Consider the following 7089-nt stretch of genomic DNA (forward strand, 5'->3'; position numbering starts at 1 on the left):
GCTGCCTGCCAGTGCCGGCTGCCGCTCAATCTCCTCGCGCTACTAAGCGCTAACCCAGAAGTCTCTCCTCTGCAGGAGAGACTTCCGGGTTAGCGCTTAGTAGTGAGAGGAGATTGTTGAGTGGCAGCCGGCAGGCAGCGTGTGGGAATCGCTGCGACTGGAATCGCCGTCAGGAACTTTGCTGCTGGGCGGGCCTGCAAGGAGGGTGAGATGCTGCAGCTGCACGGGGGGGGGGGGGGAAGATGTCACATGGGGGAGGGAAGACGGGGGGACACAGCAGCTGCACAGGGGGAAGGGAAGATGGAAAGAAAGATGCTGCACAGGGGGGAGGGAAGATGGAAAGATGAGGCTTGGTTGGTGGGTGAGGGAGATGCAGCAAAGGGGTGGAGGGGTGAGGAAGGGAGAAGTCTTGGCTGTGTATGAGGTGGAGGGGAGGGACACATGCTGCATACAGAGGGGATAGGTGGAGAGGGGGAGAAATGGTAGGCATAGGAGTGGAGAGGAGGGAGAAATGGTGGGTATAGTGGAGGGAGGGAGGGCGGAGCAGAGAAAATTTTGTGCCCACCCACTTTGGGCTCAGGCCCACCCAAAACTGGCTGTCTGGCTACGCCACTGTGTGGGTCGACTGCTTCCCTGAAAATATAGAAGCAAGGAACTTACTCATAGATCAAGGAACAATAACCACATTCAAAGCACATAACTGTAATTCCAGCAAACCTCTTGCCAACTTATAAAAGGAACTAATGGGGAGGAGAAGCCAGTCATTAGGACAGAGGTGTCAAATTGCACCATTTGCAACAACAACATGCTTTCCAGCTATGTATCAGGGAGGGGGAAGATATTAAACTGGGGACTATAGCTATGAGCACAGGAGAAGGAGGAGGTTGTGAGTCCCATGCTTGAGGGCATATTTTGCTTGACCTGAGTGATGAAAATACCTGCATTTTTAAAATTTGTTCTTACACAATAGCTTCCACCATTTATTTCTGCATTGACATTAGGCTCACTTCTATTTATTTAGATTTTGCTCACACCTTTTTCAGTAGTAGCTCAAGGTGAGTTACATTCAGGTACACTGGATATTTCTCTGTCTCAGGAGGGTTCACAATCTAAGTTTGTACCTGAGGCAATGGAGGGTTAAGTGACTTGCCCAAGATCACAAGGAGCAGCAGTGGGATTTGAACTGGCCACCTCTGGATTCCAAGACTGGCACTCTAACCACTAGGCCACTCCTCCACTCACATATAGTTCACTGGATCACCAAGGAACCCTTTTAAGAAATTACCATTCCATTGACTATCTACTAGCCCTCAGGTACTGTGGTAGATTTGAAAGATAGGTTGTGGATTATTACCAGCAGGACTGCAGTTAAATTCCTTCAGAAATATGAGGCAAATATGCATCATGAAATCCTGATGATTTGCTACAAATGGATAAGACTGAGTCAGTTGCTATAGGCCCTTATTTTAGAAGTATTCCCACATATAAATGGCAACATTTCATTGTCTTGAGATGCCCAGATTTTTGACATTTAGAACAGGGGGCCATTCACATGGGGGGAAGCAAAGTATGTACAGATGGCAAGGGAGTGAAGGTAGGCTGGGAAAAGGAAGTGGTCTGGGAAGGCTTACAATACAGGAATCTACATCTGTATTGACAAAAATGGATGGTATTTACAGGTGCCCCGAAGCATAAGATCGAATTCCTTCTTTAGCTTCTGATACATGACAGACCGGTGCTGACCTATCGAAGGAGCATTGCTAGAACCATGAACTAAATGCGGGCCTTGAAATGGAATAAGAAATCCCTCAGAAAACTCCGACCACAACAATTCGTCCGCTCACTGATCAGGATAACTCTGCAGCCACTGACCTAGGGCCACTAAATTAATGGGGGATGACGCCTTTGTTTGACTATGAAGCGTGGCCCTCATATGGGTGGGATAGAAAATGCCAAAGTATGCATTAACAGCTTTAAGTCTGGGTCTTTGTTTGCGAAGGCGAGCAACGCTATTATTAAGATCGGGAACAAACAGGAGAGTATTACCCTCATATTTTATAGGTGCTTGAAGCCTTGCTCTTTGCATTATTTCTATTACTTGCGTGTATCTAAGAAGCTTTAAAACAATAGGCCTTGGATACTTTTCATTTGGTAGATGTTTGACGGGAATTCTGTGTGTGTGTTCCAGTGGCGTAGCCACAGGTGGGCCTGGGTGGGCCAGGGCCCACCCATTAAGGGCTCAGGCCCACCCAACAGTAGCACACATTTAGCGGTAGCTGGTGGGGATCCAAAGCTCCATCAGCTGAAGACTTCCGCCTAATGGTAACAAAAACGCTACTCTCAACGATACCGGAACCTGTACATGCTCAGTTTTCAGCGCATGCCTTCTGCAGACTGCCAAGGTGGAAAGAAGTGTTTTCCTGCCAGCTTAGATATTTTTTTTTTTGGTGGTGGTGTGGAGAACACTTGGTGCCACCCACTTCTTGCCTAGGCCCACCCAACATCTGTTGTCTGGCTACGCCCCTGGTGTGTTCTGTTTCAAATTCCTTAGAAAATTCCAAAACCAAGAAAGAAGGTATGAAAGATTCCAGAAATTTGATTATGTCTTGGCTTTCTCTACCTTCAGGCAGTCCAAGGATCCTGAAGTTGTTTCTGTGGGCTTGATTGCGTCCTCCAAATCTTCTTCAAACTGTGCCACATGCTTCTTTTGGTATTGGAGGCCTTTTATATTCTCCTTGGAGACAAGCACTTTAGTTTCCAATGTGTCTGTACGTGTTTTAAATTGGGGAATCTCCACTATTAATGCTGCTAATTCCTCTTTTATTTCTGCAATATCTTCTTTAGTCTTGCACATACGAATTTTAAAGCTTTCAAGGGCTCTTTTTCTAAGTGGCAGTAAGCCCACTGCGGGATTACCGTGTGCCAAACAGGAACTACCGCTGGGCTACCCCCAGCATGCACCATTTCCAGCGCTACAAAAATATTTTTTATTTTTCTAGCGTCGGTGTTTACCCAGTGGTAATCAGGCCGTGCCGTGTGCTGCCCAGTTACCACCGGGTTAGCACAGGAGCCCTTACTGCCACCTCAATGGGTGGCGGTAAGTGCTCCCCCCTGTAAGAGACAGCTTTTTACCCGCTGCACTAAAAGGGGGTCTCAGAATGCGTCAAAAACATGCGTTGATGCTTACACAGGCCCCCTTTTACCACAGCTTAGTAAAAGGTCCCCTGAATTCTTCAAGTGTCTCTTGAGTGGGATTCTCGTCCGCTTTGCCAGAAGATGATTTTAGAGGTGAATTCAGTTCTGGTTTGTGATGCTTACCACTTTCTTCAGTTGACATGATGGACTATCTTAATCGCTATAACAATAAGTGGTTGTAGGTTTGAATTTTGGTGATTGACTTGATAGTTCAGATAGTTCGTGGTAGCTAAATTCCTACGCTGCCATCATTGATGTGCTTCCCACCGCCTCCTCCCCCTGTGTGTTGATGTTTTGCTTCTGGAGCACTATTTAGTGACATTGTGATTTTATTTTTGTATATGAGCGTGATGAACTTATCCACAGTTCTCCATTCCTTGAGATGGAGGTGGATATTATGCTTTTCAGCAATGGCCATTTTATATTACAGATCAAATATACAGTACCTTATTCCACCAGTGCAAAAAATCTCTGTGATCTGAAGACTTCTGGTTAGCCAGAATTATTTGAACTGCCCGAGAAGCAATTCTAATAATTTTTGATTACTGGGAGACAAAATAAGCTTTAGTCTGGAAAGGATATGTGCTATACGATAAAAAAGTAAATGAAACAGTTAGCCAGTGTCATTATGACAAAAGCAGCATCATTTTGCATCATTCGGCTTGACTCTCATTATGACAAAAGCAGCATAATTTTGCATCATTCGACTTGACTCTGAATAAGCTAAGAGGAGTCCACATTGCCCAACTTGGACTGAAATGAAGAGCTTGAGTTGTATTAGCTGAAAGAGATGCCTAACAACTTTTGAACAGAAATGGTCTCACAATGTAACTCTTCCTGCCATACCTTGTCCAGAACAGCGGTAGAAAGATATTTAAGTTTTCTTAGCAACTTATAAAGGTAAGAAGCCAGATGACTAGAGACTAAAGCTGTTCCATATAGTGTAATAATTTGTATTCCTTAATATTGGTTTTACTGTCTAATAAGCAATATTTATACTGTAACTATCTACATTAATTTCAGTTTGGGTCACATCTTTCTGCAGGAATGCCTGAACTCCATAAGCTACATAAATACAGTATAAAATATATAACACATAATTAAGGGGTCTTTTAACTAAGCTGCTGTAAAAATCGCCTTTCGCATGCCCTTATACAGGTCCTTCCCACAACACTAAGGCCATTTTAACAACAGCAATAAAGGGGAAATGGGTCTTGGTATACTGCCTTTCTGAGGTTTTTGCAATTACATTCAAAGCAGTTTACATATATTCAGGTACTTATTTTGTACCAGGGGCAATGGAGGGTTAAGTGACTTGCCCAGAGTCACAAGGAGCTGCAGTGGGAATTGAGCTCAGTTCCCCAGGATCAAAGTCCACTGCACTAAACACTAGGCTACTCCTCCACTAGTGACATTCCCAGTAGAAGCCTGCCCTTGCAGATCAGCAACGCGGCTGCGCAGGCTTCTGTTTCTGTGAGTCTGACGTCCTGCACGTACGTTAAGGATGTCAGACTCACAGAAGCAGAAGCCTGCGCAGCTTCGTTGCTGATCTGCAAGGGCAGGCTTCTACTGGGAATGTTGCTACCGTGATTCCCCGAAAATAAGACAGTGTCTTATATTAATTTTTGTTCCCAAAGATGCACTAGGTCTTATTTCAGGGGATGTCTTATTCGGGAGTAGTTGGGGGACTATGGTGGTCGGGAACAGTATTGAAGTGGGGGGCGGTATCCTGCAGGAGTAGGCCGTGGCTTGCCTATCTGCCCACAGTGACTGCAGGACTCGAGCGGAGCAGAGCCGCCCTGGCCAGGCTGGGAATGGAGGAGGGGTATGCACTAGGGAAGGTAATGGAATGTGGGGCCGGGCTGCTCTGGCTGGGGGTCTCGGGAGGTTGTGAGAGGGCTTAGGGTGCAGGATCATCCCTACGGTATTACAAACGTTAAAAGAAAAAATTCTACGGTAGCTCCGTTCCCCGTTGGTGGCGCTTTATGCGCTCCTCCTGTACATTCGCAACACTTTCCATCCTTCTAGTCTGACTTAGCCCTTGGGCGATGGAGCAGCGCCGAAAGGGCTCAGTTACTCATTTTCTTTTCTTTTATTATTTCTGCAAGGGGGATGTTTCTTTTCTTTCCGGGCTCACTTACCGGTAGTTGATCTTCACAATAGTGTAAAGGGAGGATGGTAGGAGTCTGCTGGACAATAGATTTTCCACCTCAGTCTTGTTTCTTTAATGTTATTTCGTCTTTGGGTTGCAGAGAAAAAAATTAAGGTTTTTGTGTCCATGTCCCATCGGGGCCAAACAAAACTTTGCTAGGTCTTACTTTGGGGGAGGCCTTATATTTAGCAATTCAGCAAAACCTCTACTAGGTCTTATTTTCAGGGGATGTCTTATTTTGGGGGAAACAGGTTAGTGGAATAGCAACATTAACATTCCATGTAGAATCTCAAATAGGGAAAGGGAAATGGGACTTGGTTTACTACCTTTCTGAGCTTTTTGCAACTACATTCAAAGCAGTTTACATATATTCAGGTACTTATTTTGTACCAGGGGCAATGGAGGGTTAAGTGACTTGCCCAGAGTCCCAAGGAGCTGTAGTGGGAATCAAACTCAGTTTCCCAGGATCAAAGTCCACTGCACTAACCACTAGGCTATTCCTCCGTGTCTTTTTTCTATTTTTTGCATTAATGACCATGCACAAATGTTGCCATTAGTGCATGGCCATTTTTACCACATTAGCTTGGTATATTGCAGGGATGTGTGCCATCCTCTTCTTTTTGAGCTTGTATTGGGAGCTTGCTGTTCACTAATTTGTGTTTCAAATTAGGTGGCACACGTCCCTGCAATATACCAAGCTGCAAACTGTGCCAGCACATTTCACAGGATCTCACAGTCACTCACATGGGAAAAACATTCAGCATAAGGGGATACTGTAGGCTACTTTTTAGTACAGCTTAGTAAAAAGGGCCCCTTTGTGTAGAAAAAGGAATTTGTCCAAATTTAATAAAGAAAAGAAAATCCTGCCACAGAGAAGGTCTAATGTATAAAAGGCTGTGATATTTAAACTGATCCTGCTTTTATCGGTTTGACTCTGAACTTTTTATCCTTTGTGCTGAGATTATTTTTTTCGCTGTGTGTCCTTTTGTATCGGGAAGCACCAATAAAGGTGCTTTGTAAAAAGACACAGTTGACTGGTCTTGTTTTTGGAGTGGAAAGGAAAACAATGCAGAATCATGTAAAAATTGACTTGATACCTATACCTTTAGATTGTAAGCACTCTTGAGCAGGGACTGTCCTTCCCCATGTTTTAACTTGTACAGCGCTGCGTAACCCTAGTAGCGCTATAGAAATGTTAAGTAGTAGTAAGTAGTAGTAGTACTCCCTTAGCTTCCTAAAGTATTTCTAAGGGAGTATAGGGATCAAGTCAATTTTTACATGATTCTGCATTTTGCAGTTCCCAGTATTTGGGGACAAATTTAATCTGTCACAGTCACAATGTTATGATTGATTGAAAATGTGTTATGTGTTATCTTCAGTTGTATAAGTGGAGTTTGGGGCCAGTAAATGAGAGCTACGTTTGTGAAAAGGGTGGGTCCTGGTGGGTAGGAAGAGGTAGCTGCTCTCATGCCTGGCTTACTAAAACACACATTGTTTTCCATTCCACTCCAAAAACAAGACCAGTCAACTGTGTCTTTTTACAAAGCACCTTTATTGGTGCTTCCCGATACAAAAGGACACACAGCGAAAAAAATAATCTACCAATATACCATAACTAAGGTCAAATATGGTTTAATCCATAAATTAAAATCAATCAGAGATTTTAATTTATGGATTAAACCATATTATACCTTAGTCATGTTTTTCCAGGGGACCTAAAATTGAGCAGCAAGATCACACAA

The sequence above is a fragment of the Microcaecilia unicolor genome, chromosome 7, assembly GCF_901765095.1.
Source record: "Microcaecilia unicolor chromosome 7, aMicUni1.1, whole genome shotgun sequence".
NCBI lineage: Eukaryota > Metazoa > Chordata > Amphibia > Gymnophiona > Siphonopidae > Microcaecilia > Microcaecilia unicolor.